At 49.3% G+C, this 17,595-nt stretch overlaps 1 protein-coding gene and 1 long non-coding RNA gene across 7 annotated transcripts in view; one reads left to right on the forward strand and one right to left on the reverse strand.

Moving 5' to 3' along the window:
* FAM20B (FAM20B glycosaminoglycan xylosylkinase) overlaps window positions 1-7,312 on the reverse strand; it is a 36,035-nt gene extending 28,723 nt beyond the window's left edge. For 2 of the 6 annotated variants that reach the window (XM_036344445.1, XM_036344440.1), the window contains exon 1: window positions 7,175-7,312. The gene's annotated coding sequence lies outside the window, so the exon portion shown is untranslated. Of the gene's footprint in view, window positions 1-3,897; window positions 4,209-5,844; window positions 5,983-6,483; window positions 6,618-7,174 lie in introns of those variants that run through there. The other 4 variants (XM_036344446.1, XM_036344444.1, XM_036344442.1 and 1 more) reach the window with 4 other exon arrangements.
* On the forward strand, window positions 6,599-16,697 carry LOC118673519. Its single transcript, XR_004973392.1, has 2 exons — window positions 6,599-6,692; window positions 16,378-16,697. It is a non-coding gene; the product is annotated as an uncharacterized LOC118673519 (long non-coding RNA).
* Window positions 16,698-17,595: the final 898 nt, after the last annotated feature.

The following is a 17,595-nucleotide window of genomic DNA, read 5'->3' on the forward strand; positions in this document are numbered from 1 at the left end:
CAGCTAATTCTCCATTTTAGAAATGGCTTCTAAATTCACCTCCTTATTTTAACTATAAACTCAGCTGTAGCAGAGGGATTAAGGGAATGTGCTCCTATTCAGAATGCCTGGCCTGAATGCCTGCTGTATCCCCTACTGCGGGACTTGTGAAAGTGATTTAATGTCTAACCATTCTGGGCCTGCCTCTCATAATGAAAAATAAAATAAGAACACTGTTACTTAACTCACAGAGTTGTTAAAAACAAATGACATTACCACATGCATTGTGCTAAAATTAGTGCCTGGACAACCCATAGTAATTGCTTGTTAGTCATTATTACCATAACAACTCAAAGATGACTTCCTGAGAGGAGAAAGAATTACAAAGAAAATATCCCTCACTGATCATAGTCTTCTGGGGTAGTCAGGGGCTAAATACACTTGTTGCATTACTGAGTTCAAGTAGTCTTACATCCCTGAACCAAATCCTTTCCTCAATTTGAGGAGCAGCTAAGACTGTAAGCGAGCAGGCATGTTCAGAGTGGGTACTATGTGAAGCAGTAGACTGGTTCTGTCACTCATCTGAACAACCTGTTTCTCTCCTCTACAAAGTTCCATTCCACCACATTCAATCTAAGTGAAACAGATGGGAAGCATGAACTTACTCTATTTCACAAAAAAATGTTGAAAGAATGCCTTTCACTATATTCTTCAGTTTGGAAAATTAGCTGTGTTTTAAAGATGACAGGCTTTGCATGTCCTTAAGCTCTTAAGCCCTAAGAATAACTTAAGCCTTAGCCAGTATGGGTCAGTGGATAGAGCGACAGCCTGCAGATGGAAGGATCTCAGGTTCGATTCCAGTCAAGAGCACCTACCTAGATTGCAGGCTCGATCCCTGGCACTGTTCAGGGCACAGGAGGCAACCAACCGATGTGTATCTCTTACATCGATGTTTCTCTTTATCTGTGTGTCTCTTTCTCCATCCCACTCTCTAAAAATCCATGGAAAAATATCCTCAGGTGAAGATTAACAACAAAAGAGTGAATTACAGGCATAGAAAATCTAATGTCCACAGAGTCCAAATTGTTCTGAGTGCTAGCAGTTCCTCCCTGCTTTCACTTCTACTTAAACATGTATTCATCTCTGTAAACTCAGAATCCTTTAGGTGAAATCCTCTAACCGTTCCCTGTGAAGGAAGCCAACTTGAAATACTCACTGGGCATTATGAAGCATTAAGGTAGCCTTTCCTCCTGGATGTGAGAGTGAAAATGAAATAGGCAATGGTGCCTGTTCGCTCTTTGAAAAAAAACTCAATGCCTGCAACCTGTCCCATTTAAACCTTGATTTAGGGCAACCCTCTAACCCTCTTCCTTGAAAATGGAAAAGAAAAAAATGTTTTTAGCTCATACTGCTAGTGAAATCGGTTCTTAAAAACCAACACAGGCAGTGTTCACTGATCTAGAAACTCTGGAAATGCCTAAGAATTTGCATTCTGTTTCAAATGGGCCCAGAATAATGAACCTTCTAAGTTTCAGGTATTTCACTGCTCTGTTATTAGTGTATAACTACTGAAGGCTTACTGCGGGATGCAATTCCTATGTAGTGTGGAAATATCAAATTTCAGTTAATAGAACATTTTCCCTTAGATTTTCATGTTTTCCATCTTAACTGTTCAGTTCATTACAGTTCTTGGAAAGGTATATAAACTTTATGCAACAATAACACTTCATATTTTTTAACCTTATGTTCTAGAAGGGTGTCAAGCTGACAGGCCACAAATCACTTTAGAAACAACCTCAAGCAGGTCTCTGAATTATGGCTTAGTGGCTTTAGCCATAATCTCTCGAATACACACATATAAATACACACACACACACACACACTCGCACCTTTTTGGTTTGCCTAGCTCTACTATTGTTGAGTTCCTTAAGGACAGGAGATATGTTTTACTCTCTTTGTACTTCCAAGTAAGCTAGCCCAGTGCAGGGCACATGAGAGGTACTCAGTAAAAGCTTGTTGAATAAAAGGAGTAAAGAGCAAGGAGGAGAGACCTTTATGGTCTCTGCTGAAGAATTTCTTCATCTCTTTGGTTTATAGATGGCCTCTTTTTACAGACATAGGGAAACCAAGTCCCAAAATGAATCCAGACATACAGTACAGTAAAAAAAAATGCAGAAATAGCAGTTATGTATACCAATTTTATACACTCAATTCTAAATTGCTGCCTTCTGCATACCCTGCTACCAGCTTTTAAGGCAATACTACTGTCAACCTGGATACTGGGACTGGTGGGACTGGGAGTAAAGATGAGCTGGAAATGCTCCAGGAACACTGGAGATGGTCCAAGACACTGTCCATGAGTGATACAAGACAGGGCTGGACCCAGACTTTCAAGTGGTATTGGCTATGCTTTCTGAAACAAGAACCAACACTAGTACTTGCACATTTTTTTTTTTTCTACAGAAAGGACAACAGGAACATAAATGCACCTATACATAGTGCAAGTTCACTACCTAAACCAGGGGTGGGGAACCTTTTTTCTGCCTAGGGCCATTTGGATATTTATGATATCATTCATGGGCCATACAAAATGATCAATTTAAAAATTATCCTGCTATTTTGCAACTGGTCAAACATTTAATTAACTCACCCCTAATGCCTTGGCAGGGCCAGACCCAGTCCCCCACTCCTGATCTAAACCAAGGATAGGAAACAAGAAATAAGTAAAAGGTTTTTGGGCAGCCAAAGTTCACCCATCAACAGGGAAGAGGCTGCAGACCCTCATGAAGCCTATTTAGCTGTTTTACATTCAATTGCAGGAGGCAGTTATCTGGGTTGCTACTCCACAGATCAGAAACTGCAAATTAAAAAGAGGGCAGCAGGGACACTAACAACAGCAAAAGCACAGCTTTCCCACCTCTGAAAGAAGAGGCAGATCGACTATAAAAGGCAGATTCAAGAATTCAAAAAGCAGACAGGGTTAACAACCTGCATATTTCAATCACCTCAAAGCCCCACTCCATTACTCTGAGTAATGGGTGCCAGGAATGACCTTGAGTCAACAAAACAAAGGTTAAACTATACTGTTTAAAAAGCAAACAAAGCACATAATACACTGTAAATTTTTTTCCACAAAAAGTATAGTTAAAGTTTTTTTTGCACATAATATCTTATTCCCTAACAGTAGTAGACAAATGAGGTACTGCTATATACATAAAGCATAAAGTCAGCATTTGAGAGAATGGAATGATGGACTTCACTGCCTCACCTGTACTTGGTTCTATACACGTTCATCATTTCACATTCCTTGGCCTCCTTTTATAATGTACTCAAATTAATGCCCTCCCCTCCATATGGTTGTTACCTTTTCAGAAAGTACAGACCCCACCAAAGTACAAACATACACCGAAGCTTACTATCTCTTTTCTATATCAGCCTCCTTTTCTTATCTTATACTGGGATAACTGACACCCCCTCCCCCACAAGACATCAGGTCAAGAGCCAGGCCTCTCCTCTTTTACTTTTGGGTAAGAAAGATAAAATCGTTGTTAGAGCTTTGCATTATATTCTCTCCTACACTCCTCTAGCAATCATATTGACATTATAAGTTAAGCAGAAGCTAGATTTATTTATTTATTTTTATTGCTTAAAGTATTACAAAGGGTATTACATATGTGTCCATTTTATCCCCCCGCCCTAGACAGTCCCCTAGCCTCCCCTATCCCCCAATGTCTTATGTCCACTGGTTATGCTTATATGCATGCATACAAGTCCTTTAGTTGATCTCTTACCCCCCTACCTCCTGCCCCCCAACCCTCCCCGGCCTTCCTGCTGCAGTTTGACAATCTGTTTGAGGCAGCTCTGCCTCTGTAAGCAGAAGCTAGATTTAGTTGCAAAGTAAGGTCTCCTGTTCCATACCCCAGGTCTGTGCTGATGAATTCCTTGTCCTTGGCAGTAACACAGGCAGTTCAAGGAAGGACGAGAGAGAGGTGTAGCATGAAGAGCAGCTGGAGAAGCACCTCAGAGAGGGTTAAGTCTCCTCTCCCACCCCCAATATAAGGGACAAGAAGATGGACAGTCGCAGTCAATGTTACTGGCAATCACCAAGAGCTATAGGTCTATTATTGCAAAAATACTGACTACCAATCTAACTTCTCAGTTAGCCTAGGCCAGTGGTTGGCAAACTCATTAGTCAACAGAGCCAAATATCAACAGTACAACGATTGAAATTTCTTTTGAGAGTCAAATTTTTTAAACTTAAACTATAAAGGTAGGTACATTGTTATTAACTTAATTAGGGCACTCCTAAGGCTTAGGAAGGGCCACACACTCAAGGGGCCAAATAGCCGCATGTGGCTCGCGAGCTGCAGTTTGCCGACCACGGGCCTAGGCGGAGAAGGCTGAAGTAAAATCGGTGAAGCTTCACCTCCCGGAGCACCATGGGCTGCTCCCAGGCTGCAGGTGGCTATAACATCACATAATCACACAATCTGATCTCAGAGCGGCTCCAGCAAGTAACACCCTTTACAGATACTCACCTCAACCACATATTTTCAACAGGAATCTGAAACATATTTTTTTGGCTTTTTTTTTTTTTAACATAGAAAGAGGAATGAAACAATTTAGTATATGCATTAGAATTTTTCCCTTTCTTCATACTGTTTTCCATTCACTCATTCAACTACCAAATATTTCCTGTACATCTACTATATGCTGTGTACAGTTAGGCACAGGGAGAAGAGTACCTCAATTACCATCACTATTACAACAAACTGTAGCGCCTCATTACAACTGTGCTTTCCACCCCACCTACAAACCACCAGCACTTAGTCCCTGAGTGACGTGACATCAGCTTCAGAAGACTGTCTCCAACTATGGCCACAGAAAACAGAGCAGCCTTCTGATTGTTTGTGACTGCAGCATTCACCAAGAGACAACCACTGTGGTTACTACTGTAAAAAGTTACCAATTCAAGAGCTGAACTATCTGGCTTCAGGGTTTACACCACTGAAATGGCAGGTCACACAAAAGTTTGGGAAGCTGAAGACTGCCCAGCAGGTAAAGGAAAGAGAAACAGTCAGGAATTTAAAATTCAGAAAAGACAAAGAGCAGAAGTTTTAAGGCTGTGTGAAAGAGAGTCTACAAATGGAAATCAAGAGAACAGACTGAAAGTCAAGGAATCAGCAATTCAATATGAAATAATTCTATGACATAAGGATTAGATGACAGCCCTGGCCAGTGTGGCTCAGCTGGTTGGAGCGTTGTCCCGCATGCCAAAAGGTCTCGGGTTTGATTCCCTGTCAAGGCACATACCTAGGTTTCAGGTTTAGTTCCCATGGGGCATGTTTGGGAGGCAAATGATTCATGTTTCTCCCTCTCTTCCTTCCCCTCTCTCTAAAAAAAAATCAATGAAGATGTCATTGGGTGAGAATTTTTAAAAAAGAGGATTAGATAGGAACGGTAAACAATGATTTGTTTATTCCCTAATTCGAAGTACCTAGAAAGAAAAGCAAAGCCATGTGTTTTCAAGTTCTCATTCTAATTCATAGCTATCACCCTACGGGTTCCGGAGAAACAAACAGAACAAACGAATGTCACATTTTCACCAGCCAGGCTGAAGGAATGCTTCGAGCTCCAAGACTTCCCCATCACCTTTTACCGCCACCCATTCCTACCACTGCACTTTACCGTGAGTCTGAGAGTCTGAATTCCCTGCTTCTGCTTTTTTCCTCTTTGATAAGCACTTTCAAATGCAGAAGGCCCGCCTGTGCACCGAGTGCACTGCATGGTCCCAGGGGCCAAAGTCCAACACCCTCACAAACTCTAGAAAAGTTATTTAAAACAAAACGTTAACTTTAAATCTACCTTGGATTGGCTCTGCGTCTAGGCAAGTAACTTCGCTCCTTTACACCTGTTCCCGGGTTTCGGAAAGACATGTCTTGAGGATGACAATACCCGGTACGTGGCGCGCTCTCGGGCTTGGCTCCAAGGTCCCGCCTAAGCTCCGGGAATGTGTGCGATGCACACGCACGCGGAGGCAGCGAACCCAACGGAGGGAAATGTAGGCGTGAATTTACAGCTCAAGGAGAACAGGAATAACCGGCCAACAGCAGTCTTCATGACTACATCACACGTGCATCGAGTCCTCTGCGCCAGCCGCGAAAGGGTCCCACCATTCCCACTTCCCTTTCCAGGTGAGAAACCACACCTCCGGGGAGAGACCGGCTGGGTGGGCACGACCCTGACACCTGGCCCTGGACCCCTCAGCGCATCGGCATCTCTCATTCCCCCCCAACGATCAACTCCCCCAGGGTGATGCGGCCACTGGGGGACCAAGATCTCCGGAATGACCAGCCCCAGCCGTGCCCCGTCCTCTCCGCTTTCCCTCCAACTTCCTTCCACCCCTTCCCTTCCCCCCGGGAGCCTCGCAGGGAACAGACGCCCGGATAGAACTCAATTCCCATCAAACCCCACAACCAAGGACGCAGCCTGACAAGCGCTCACATTCATCTCCACCGCAACGTTTCAGGCTCTTTCTCGAGGGCGGGGCCGTCACACCCGGAAGTGCAATCGCAAGCGCGACCCGCTCGGGACTCGGAGACCGTCTCACCCCCTGTCCATGGCTCCCGACCCCGAGGAGAGCTCGACCCCGGGCACAGCGACCCCGCCTCCCGCCTGGGGCCTGCGGGTCACTCGCGTTTCCCGGGCACGAGGTGGGCCCAGGGGTGCACGATCCTCTCCGCCCTCCCCCCCCCCGCCCCCGCCCCCCGCAACTGGCACCCGAGGGGACAGAGGGTGGCACCGGTGCCAATCGCCTCAGGTGACCGTGTCCGGCACGGGGGTTGGCCACTAGGACGACCCCCCGAGGCGTCCCCAGGTAAGGCCGGCGCCGCAGGCGAGCCGAGGACACTCGGGCCGAGGCCACGTCCCGTCAACCGCCACCGCCCGCAGGACCCGGGGCGACGCGGCCGGGGCCCGGGCCGCTCTCCCGCGGGGACCTGGGGCGGCCCCTGGAGACCACTCAGGACACGGGCGCCGGGCTCCTTGGGGAGGCGCCCCGCCCCCAGGCGGCCCCCGGCCCCGCATGCCACACACCGTGCGCCGCCCGCACTTTCCCGCCAGCACGGCCAGGGACAGCGCCGGGGCCACGGGTCACGCAACCTCCGCCCCCCTCACGCTGCCCTCAGCCGCTCACCTGCGGGGCCCTAGGCTCGCTCCGTGGCCGCACCGCGCGCTGCAGCCCCCGCCGCCCCCGCCACCTCCGAGGAGGGGCCGCCCCACGCAGCGCTCACCGGCCCCAGCCGCCAGCACCGCTGCCGCCACTGCGGCTCCCACCCGCCCCCGGCCCGGCCATTCCCCGGGCCTCTCCCTGCGCTGAGCCGGCGGTCCCACCCCCACCCCCTGCCTCTCGGGCTCCCCGACCGTTGGTACCGTCCTAGCGTAAAGCCTGCCTCTCGACCAATCCGAGGGCTCACTCCTCGAGGCCCCGCCCCTGCCCTCCGGTGGGCGGGGCTCCAGGCTCCGCTCGGGACCGCCCCCCTTAACCCTTTCAGTCCTGGGCCGGCCGCTAACCAGCCTGCTCTCCGCCGCCCTGCCACCCGCCTGCCTACAGAAAGTGGCCTCTCGCTTCTCCGGCTTTCTCTGTCCTGCTTTCCCGAAGCAGCAATGGGACTGCGGGTGGGAGGCCCTCAGGTCAAGTTCCGTTTGTGGGAAGCAATTTCCCTCCTCCTCCTGCCCTTTTCGTTTGCCTGGACTTCTGTCCACCTAAATGCATCCCCTTGCCGAATAGGCCGGCCTTTCCCCAGAGCAAAGCTCCCTGCTACGGTTAGTTGCATGTGATTCGCTTACTGCAGTATTAGTTGTTTAACGTCTGTCTCCTGCAACGGACTGTAAGCCCCGAGAGGGCTGGGCAGTCCTGGGTCCCCAATGCTAGACACACCCGGTAGGTAGGCTCTCCCTAAACAGCCTGAAAGGTTCTCCCTGCCCTCCAGCTGTTTCTCGTCCACTGACTGCACACAGAGCATCACTGTGCCCTGCACCCGCATTTATCCGCCCTACACTAAGCTTGGGCTGAGTGTTCCTGCCACTGAAATATTATCTTGCATGTAGCAACACATCATGGCCTAAGACAGTGGTTCTCAACCTTCCTAATGCCGCGACCTTTTAATACAGTTCCTCATGTGGTGACCCCCGATTTCAAATTGAACATAATTAAAGCATAGTGCTTAATCACAAAAACAATATCTAATTATATATGTGTTTTCCGATGGTCTTAGGCGACCCACTGGCGTAAGGTGTGTGATGGGAAAACAGAGCCTTCAGACCCTTTCAGCCGACATAGTTCATTTAAGCCACGGAGAGTGGTGGGAAAAGTCCTCCTTACAGGCTGGAGGATCGGTTTCCTCATCGGGAAAACGGGAGTTAATCCTAGTCCCTACTTCACAAGGTTGTTTCAGGACTAATTGCAGAAATGGGAGCACTTCTCTCAGAAGATCCTAGAGATCCCTGACACCAGCCCCAGGCAGTCCAGTTAGGGAGGCAGCCCTTCTGCCGAAACCTGAATTACTGTGAGGCGCACACAGTCCAAGGCAGGGGGAGTTGTCCCAGCCTTTTACTGAAAGGTCTGAAAAGGTTTGGGTGTCATTCTCTGCCCATGGAGTACATAATTCTTGGCAAAAGGAGCTGGATGGTAATGAGTCTTCCTTATTTCTCTGCACGGGAACATGGGTCGGCCTGCAGTCAGCTAATCTCCCTGAACCTTGTTCACTTGATGTTCAGATCATAAAGCAAAAGGGCACATCGGCAGTTCCTCTAAGACGCGGTACCCCAACGGTCTCTCCTTTCTTATCTGTACCGGACAAAGTCAGCGAGGCTGGGGCGAAGGCCGGTGCGTGCTACAGCCTGAGTTTGCTAGCGATCCCTCCTTTTAAGGATATTCCGAGAGGATGGTTTACGGTTTCCACCCCAGTGTTTAATTTCACATCCGTCAAATCCTCTATCCACCCCCCACGCTGCAGGACAGACACCTTCCCCTCTTCTGTCCTCAGAGGAGAGCCATGGGTTTGGGGCCTCCGAGTCAAAGGCTTTCAGACAGCAGAACTGCCCTGCCCCCGAGTGTCCCCTCCGCTAGGCCACGCTCTCCAGGCTCTGTGAGCACACACAGCACCAGCACAGTGCCCCGCACTCCAGGATGTCGGTTTCTGCCCTCTCCTCCTGTGACGGGCCCATTTCCCAACCAATCGGCAGTCAATGTAGTCTAGGTATTGTGGGGGTTGCGATCCCTTGAGAAGGGGACTCTGCCTTCAAGGAGTTAGCATGATAGCACTCAGGAAGCAGCTGCAAGGAATGCGGGGGTGTAAGTTACGCAGCACAGACTCTGTGATGACTGGAAGAATTCGGGTCTGGGAAGTTAGTGTGGGCTGGTACCACCAGGGAGGGAGGACAGGTGAGCAAAATCTGGGTGGAAGGAGAGAGGGACAATATGGACCAAAGGTAGGCGGTGCTAGGTGAACTTGAAGACAGACACTCAGCAGATGATACATGACGGGAGAGTTGTTCCTCCCTCCCTCCCTCCCTTCCATCCTTAATTCAGTGAATGTCGACCAAGTGCCACACACTGAGCTAGACCCAGGCCGTGCAAAGACAAGGAAGGCCTGGCCCGCATGCTGAGACGCTTACAGTCTAGCGCTGACAAACCGAATGGAAGGTCAGGCAGAGCCCCCGTTAGAAAGGTCTCAGCACTTTGCCAAGACTTGCACGATGCGTCCTGCACAACTCATGCGATTATTGTGCTTCTAGCCATCCTTGTCTAATGTCCCCCCTCCCTCTCTTGTCCTTGTCCCCAAACTGCAAGGCCCTTAAAGACCGGTCTGACTTCACTTCAGCATTATCTCCACCTGTGGGGTGCCTCACGCAGGGGACCTTCCCTGCACTGCGGTGTTGAGGTGCATCGAGTCAAAATCAGAGCAGGAATCTGGCTGCCCCGCTTCAGCCAGGGGCGATGCACACAGGCCCTCAGCAGAGGATCCAGTGCAGAACCCTCCAGGGCCTGCTGAATCCAATGGCCACTCCTCTGCTCGGCACTTCGGGGCCAGTCCACCTTTCCAGGCCCGTTTTCTGCTAATTCCTTACCCTCCACCCTGAAGGGCTCACTTACTCTCAGAAGCCAGCTCCCCCCCACCCCCACCCCCCCACTAATGACTGTGTTAGAGTCTTCCTCTGGAAACTCCACCTTACCCCACCTCCAACTCCACCTGTGGAAAACATGACATAGATCTCAAATGCCATTTGCTCATGAAGCCCTTTCCTGACCTTCCTTTCTAACTGTGGTTTCTTTCCTGGGCTTCTGCACCTCAGTCCCTTGTTTGCACCTCTTATAGGTTGTTTGGTGTGTATTGACATCTTTGGGGCTATGTCTGACCCCTTCCCCCGGACGGCAAGCACTGCAAGGCTGGGGACAGTGCTTTATTCATATCTGTAGCTCGGTAGCCCCGACACGGTACTTGGCCCAGAGTAGACACTCGATACTCAAAAGGCAAGTTTTAGGAGAGCAGGTCCCGAAAACGTGGGGAACCGGGAACTTTCACATTTCCTTCTCGGCCCCTTCATCATTGTAAGCATTTTCCTTAAACTGTTTCACAATTTCCAGTTTTCTGACAATTTGTCAAGTACTAGGACTCAGATAACAGTCCAGCAATAGGCAAGGTCTATGGGGAATATTGTCTCAAGATGCCTGCGCACACGAACAAACACACACACACCCTCCTTTTAAGAAAGTACACCCACGGTGATGGATCCTACTGAAACTAGTGAATTCTGCATCAAGAGAATTGAAGGAAGCGGGTCCCACCAGGGAAGGAGGGCAGGTGAGCCAAACCCGGGTGGGAGGAGAGCGCATGCTGTTCTAAGGTGTAGGAGCCGGGGAGAAGGTGAGGGGACATTAGTGAGTGCAGGAGCACACCTGTCCCTTCCCTGCTAGGAGCACCGAGTAAGGATGCGGAGGTGGCTGAACTAAAGTCACCGCATCATTCATCGTGGTGCCTGTGTACCTGTTTAGTGACGTCACTCAGTAGTAGGTAGGTTATTCTCAGGCAAGTCACTTCTTTACAAGTTTGAGGAAAGTATTGCTTCTATAAAAACATTTGATTCTTGTGGCTCTTCCTAGTGCCTACTTGATACTCATGTGGCACGTTAAAGGGAGGGACAGCGGGGGAGGGATTGCTGCCTGGTTAGGTCTAACGGGTGGTGGGGATGAAGTGGGGGAGGGGGAGAAAAGGGTTATTGTCAGGGGATGGAGAGTTGTTATCAGAAAGTTGCTTTTAAAGAGTGCTTACAGGAGGAAACCAATCAACCTCAAACACACCAACAAAAGCAGTTCAATGCCCTCCTTTCAACGACCTCAAAGTAATCAGGTGGCATGCAGGGATGTACTGGCCTTGGATTTGGTCCCGTCGCCTCAAGTTGCTGATGTAGAAACAGGTCTGGAGTTGAAGTTAACCCGCCCAGAGAAGCACAACTGGTTAGCGTAGGATCAGAGCTAGAGACTGGATTCCAAGTCCAGTTCTGCCTCCTGATACCTACTGGATGGGCTCTCTGATACCCTAGGGTCACCTTCTCTCCTCGCCCAGGCCTCCTTATCAGAAAGGAGCCATGCCTCCCTGGATCTGGCTAGTGATGAACTCTCTCAGCAGAACGCATGGCTCTTACTATACAGGGTGGACACCAGAATGTGAGAATAGCAGCCACCACCCACTCCAGCTGAGACAGAGTGCCAAGGAACCCCAACCCCCGACCCCCCGCCAACCTGGAGCGGAGATCCAGGCACCTGGAGAGGGCACAGCCCTGGCTCATGAGGAATGCCTCTGCTGGAGAGGGCACAGCCATCCTCATGAGCCAGGGTGGTGCCTCTCCAGCAGAGGCAGGGCCAAGTCCTCATGAGCCAGGGCGGTGCCCTCTCCAGCAGAGGCAGAGGCAAGTCCTCATGAGCCAGGCAGTGCCCTCTCTGGATCACAGCTCTGGGAGTGGAGGGGAGGGTCTTCCTTGGCACTCTGTCTCAGCTGGGGCAGGCGGTGGCTGCTATTCTTGTATTCTAGAAACTTCTATTCACTTTTTACTAGCTAATCCCTCCTGACTCCAATCCACTGTTACAGTTAATAATCCTTGGTATTGAACTTTCTCTGTTCAAATACTGACTAGTTTTTATTTCCTAATTAGACCCTGATGGATATAGTCCTTTTCTGATTAGCTTTTGGGTGTCTTTTTAAAAAAGTTTTCATTTGTTTAATTTTCTCCATTGTTATTATTTCAGTACAAAAAGCTCTGCCAGCTGACTCTCGCTCCTCTTTACAAATTGAAGCATTATTTCTAACGATCTCACCCTCTTTAAGAAATCCTTCCTTGGAGCTTCCCGACTTTTGTGCCCATCATGCCTGGTCTGCCTTCACGTCACGTTGGAAATCTCCTTGGACTCTCCTGTGTGCGTCCCAGTCAGCCAGTGATCCTAAATTTTGTCATTTTTGTCTCCTTGTTCTTCCTTCCTGTCTTTGCAGGTGTTTGCCTTTAAAAAATACCCTTTAGGCCCTAGTGACAGGCTCGGGTTTATGTTTCTTTAGTCTTGCTTTAAAGCAAATTTTAATTAACTTGTTATCCTTTGTGGAGAGTCTATATTTTTTAATATCACTGCTAAGATTCTCATAAGGAAGTGATTTTATTTAGGGGAAAAATTCTTGTATTGTTTTAGTGAGGCGTGGGGAGCAACCAAAAAAAGCACACACGTGTTTATTCGAGCAACTCTCCATATTATTACTTGTTCTTTTACTGCAATGGTTCCTTAAACTACTGTAACGTTTAAAAAGCTTTTTGGTATTCTATGCTGAGGATCTACCGTAATTTATTCAGCAGGTTTCCATTTGTTGGACATTTAGGTTATTTGCATTCATTTGCCACTGAGAAATTTTTATAAGGGTCATGGGGCAGACCCGTGTAACAGGCAGCTTGCCACGTACACAGAACAGCTACACACTCAGAGGCTCTGGAGAATCCGTGAGCCACTGGATTTATCTTCTTTGATGCCCCATCCAGCTGCCAAGGGCAGAGCACCCTGCCTGCCTTCTCAGCTGGCTGCTAAGCGGCAGCTTACCCAAGAAAAGATGAAGTTCATGATTTTCAACTTGTCTTCAGTTTCTCCTTGTCCCCCTTCTTCTCTATTTTAAGAATTTAACTCCTAATTTTGCCTTCAATATACAAAATAAACCTATTACTGGTTTCACTTGCGTGCAACTAAATAGTGTGCTGGTAAGTAATTTTATGCCTCTGAGTTAGTCTCTGATACCACGACACACAATGTTCCTGTGCTCGCTCTCCCAGCTAAACCAGTGTGCTCACCCAGCACCGTCCTCCGCGGAGAAATCAGGCCCTCACCTCTGGTGGGTGCCCTGCACCATCCTGGCTCATCGGGCTTCAGCACATGCGACGGGGAGAGAAGCCTTCAGCCTCTCCGGTTATAACACGCCCCCAATAACGACCTAGCGACACAGAAATCAACAGAGGCTACTCAACGGAAAGCTAAGTTCTGGAGAAACTTCCAAGGGAAGTGAAAAGAATTTGGACCCTTCAAGTCCTTACCCGCCTCCATCCACAAACACAGACTGGCAATTCACAAGTCAGTGCAAGGTTTTCCACATCCAACGGTTTGGAGGAATGAGAAAAAAAAAAAAAAGAAGTCAGAAGTAAAGCCCACCGTACAGTGCCTTTCCTTGTCCTTTGTGAAGCTCAAAAGAGCCGCAAGCAACAACATGCTCCTTCTGAGCTGAAACCAACAGGGGCTGCGGCGCCCCAGGACAGTGCCCCTTTCATGCGTGTGGGTGAAGACTGGGCTTATTCATAGAACTTGCTGGGCTGTTAGTCACACCCTTTCTGGGCGCTGCTTGAGAGCCCCAGGGCTGACCTCTAGAGGGCAGTAAGGGGCCCGCTCCCGAAGGGCCTTCCTCTGGAGGCGCACCCTGAGGCTGAAAGCCTGTATGTCCTTGGATGTGTGGCTCTAGCTAGGCTTTCGACCCACGTTTCCCCGATGCTGCCAGGTGCCAGGCCTGGGAACAGGGCACCGGCCCGTGATGAGACAGACACGCTCGCCCGAACCGTGAGACCCTTTTCCATGCCTCCGGCTCATATAACACACACACACCCGCCGGCTATCTGTGCCAGCTCAAACAGAAGGGGGGCGCGCAGGGGAGCCCGTTGGGTTAGAGGAGGATAGCCAAGGAAATGGACCCAGCAGTTTCTTCTTAGCATGCACCCTATGAATAAAGCAAACATTTCCAGAGATGCTCTTATTCATGTACCTAAGATTGAGAAAATACCAGTTTTCCATATTAAATATCTCACCACCCTTAAAAATGTTTTTCTTATTTTCTTGTTATGTCGAGGTGGGGGAGGTGCTGGTGGGAGTTGTAGGAGGCAAGCTAAAGCACCCCCCCAAGCCCCCCCACCCCCCCGGGCTGTCTCTCACCAGGCCCTACATGAGGCACCAAGAGTGGCATCCAATACTGTCCCTGCTGCGGAGAGGGTTGCTGTGTCCGGGGAGTCAGCACACACATTTTAAAAACTGCAACACAGGTAATGAGTGCTGCTTATTAATCCACCTACTGGATCATTCTGTCATTGTTTATTGAGCACCTACTGTGAGCCAGCCACAGTCCTGGGCCCTGAGAGTGAGAGTCCTTGTTCCCTGGACTCACAGCGCAGGGAGACCCTAGGAGTAGAAGTTGCCTGATGAAATACAGGATGGCCAGCGACATCGGAATTTCAGAAAATCAAAGCGCAAGTTTTTAGTATGTGTGTGTCTCCCGCAATATTTTGATTGACGATGTCTGCCAGCCCTCCTTAGAAGGAGGCCAAGTGCCAGGGAACCCAGAGGGAGAAGGACTCCCTCCAGGCCCCTGCTGCAGTGGCATCTCCTCGCCGGAGCCCCCATGACCATCCCTGCACCCTCTCGTCCTGCCCCTGAGATATTCTGCAAGGATGGTGTGCACCTGTGTGTTTATCATCAGTCTCGCCCAGGAGGATAAAAGCTCCTCCCAGTCAGGGTCCTTTTCCATCCTATTCGTGGTCCCAGTTCCCAGCGAGTCAGTGTGTAGTCACCCATTGTTGAATCAATGATTATTCCTGGGGAGACGGGAGGAGAGCATAGGGGATCAGGGAAGGCGTCACAGGGGAGATGGCATTGGAGTAGGGGCTCAGAGAAGCACATGCGCTGAGGAGTGACAGGACACGACCTTGTGGGGAACGGTGGGCGCTCTGTACGCCCAAGGCTAACTGAGTGAAGGCCCTAACCCTGCAATTCCCTAAACCACTGGTGGTCCATGAGGTCTGGAAGGTTGGTGTCCACTGCAGCTCACTCCCTGAGAGGAGCCCTGGATGTAACTGGTGATACGTTTTCCTCTGTGCCCTCAAAGGGGCTCTACGTTGGCCATGACCTCAGAGCAAATTCTCCCTTAGGGAGTCGTGGGGCGGCTTGGCCGTTTCTGAGTGGTAATGTGTATGGATTAAAGAGCAAACACACAGGGATGGGCAATGCGCCAATGGCGTTTCACAGGATAATTCCAAAGGCATGGGAACAGTGGGGTAGGAAATGAAGCTCCTGGTGTCTGCTGAGCCAGGCCCTGTCTTATTCCTTGAAGGCCTCTACCATCGTCCTACTTGAGCTCAGAGGAGCGAAAACCAGGGTCCACGAGGAGAAGGCAGAGTTTTGGTGTGGGGTTTTCTTTGATTAAAAAATTTAAATTTACACACAATAAAAGCCACTCTTTTTTTGGTTTCAGTGTATGCGTTTTTATACACATACAGATTTTTGTAGCCACCGCCTTAGACAGGATACAGAACAACTCCTTTACCCCAAAAGATTTCTCTCATGCTGCCCCTTTTGTATTCCGACCTTTCCCCCTTCCCTAAACTCTGACAATGACTGATCTGTTGTCTCTTCCGATATTTTTGTCTTTTCCAGAGTGTCATATCCACGGAATCATGTAGTATGTAAACTTTCAAGATTGAGTTTTCACTCAGCACAATGCACTTGAAAGTCCATCGTGTGTGTATGTGTGTGTATGTGTGTTTATGTGTGTGTATGTGTGTGTATGTGTGTGTGTGTATATTAGTATCCCCTCCTTTTCATTGCCGAGTTTATTCCGTTGTACAGATCTTACAGCTTATCCAGTCACCATCTAAGGACATTTGGGTTGTTTCCCGTTTGGGGCCATTATGACTAAGGCTGGCATAAACATTTGTATACAAGTTTTTGTGTGAGATAAGTTTTCATTTCTCTAGGCTAACTACCTAAAAGTGGCCTGTTGGGTGACAGGGTAAGTGAAAGCTTTACTTTTTAAGAAATTTCCTGTCTTCCAGATGGATGAACCTCCTCCCAGAAATTACCCCACAATCCCGCAAAGGACTTGCCGTCCCGACTTGAATCACTACAGATAGTGTTGCCTGTACTAGAACTGGTTGAAATGGGATCACTCATCATGTCATCGTGTGTCTGCCTTCTCTTCATGTCACACAATGACACTCATCAGGTTGATGTGTGCGGCAGCATCAGTCTTTTTAGTGTTGCTGAGTGCTGCTGCTTTGTGTGAACAGGCCTGGAAATAACGTATTCACTCTCCTGTGATGGACATTTGGGTTGGATCCAGTGTTTGGCTATTAGGAATAAAGCTGCTCTGAAATTCTTGTCTGTGTCTATATGTTTTTGGTGGATGCAAGCACTCATTTCTGTTGGACATATACCCAAGGGAATTACTGGGTACGTGTAGCATTAGCAGAAAGCGCCAAACAATTTTCCAAGGGGTGGACCAGCTGACAGCCCCAGCACATTAGACTGAAAGCTGTATGTGGTCAGGAGTTTGGCCTATCTAGCCTCCTGCTATATCCCCAAAGCCGAGAGGAGTGCTCGATACGTATTGGGGGCTGGATAAAGGTTTGCTGAATGAATGAACATTGTTTAAAGGGCACCAGTCTGTCACTGCTCGGACGGTTCAAGTCCCAGATGGGGATGTGGCATGGAGGGATCGTGCTGGGGTGGAAGAGCAGTGAAAAAACCCAGACAAGAGTGGGAGCAAATTTGGACCAGAGGCCTCTTGCCGGAGCTGGGAAGAGAGATGAGTCGCTGGGGAGGCCAACCTCATGCCCACACCTCTTAGGTTCCCGACAGGTGACGTCTCCGAAGTGAAGCTTACAGCGGATGCCCACTCCTCCCAGCCCCAGGGTCTCCCCTCCCTGCAAACACAGCCCGGCCCCAACAGCAGGTGCCTCTCTCTGCTCTGCGTCTTCTCTAAAGTCCGCCAGACCACCTGAAACCAGGCCCTAACCAGACAGGGTCCGGGTGAGAATAGACTGCCCCTTCATGAACAGATGGGGGGCCTGTCTCTCTAGATCTAGCAGCGAATGGAAAAACGCAAACTCCCGTTCGCAATGAGGACCTCATGGAGGCCACCAGGTGGGAGCTGAGGTTAACACCCCACAGAAGACAATCAGGTGAAAATGTCCCTCGTGACTGAAGCTTCAATTTCCCCACCGTTTGGGAGAACACGGGAGTTCTTAAATGCTATATACACACAGTAACCA

Source organism: Myotis myotis, unplaced genomic scaffold (genome assembly GCF_014108235.1).
Source record: "Myotis myotis isolate mMyoMyo1 unplaced genomic scaffold, mMyoMyo1.p scaffold_m19_p_18, whole genome shotgun sequence".
Lineage (NCBI taxonomy): Eukaryota > Metazoa > Chordata > Mammalia > Chiroptera > Vespertilionidae > Myotis > Myotis myotis.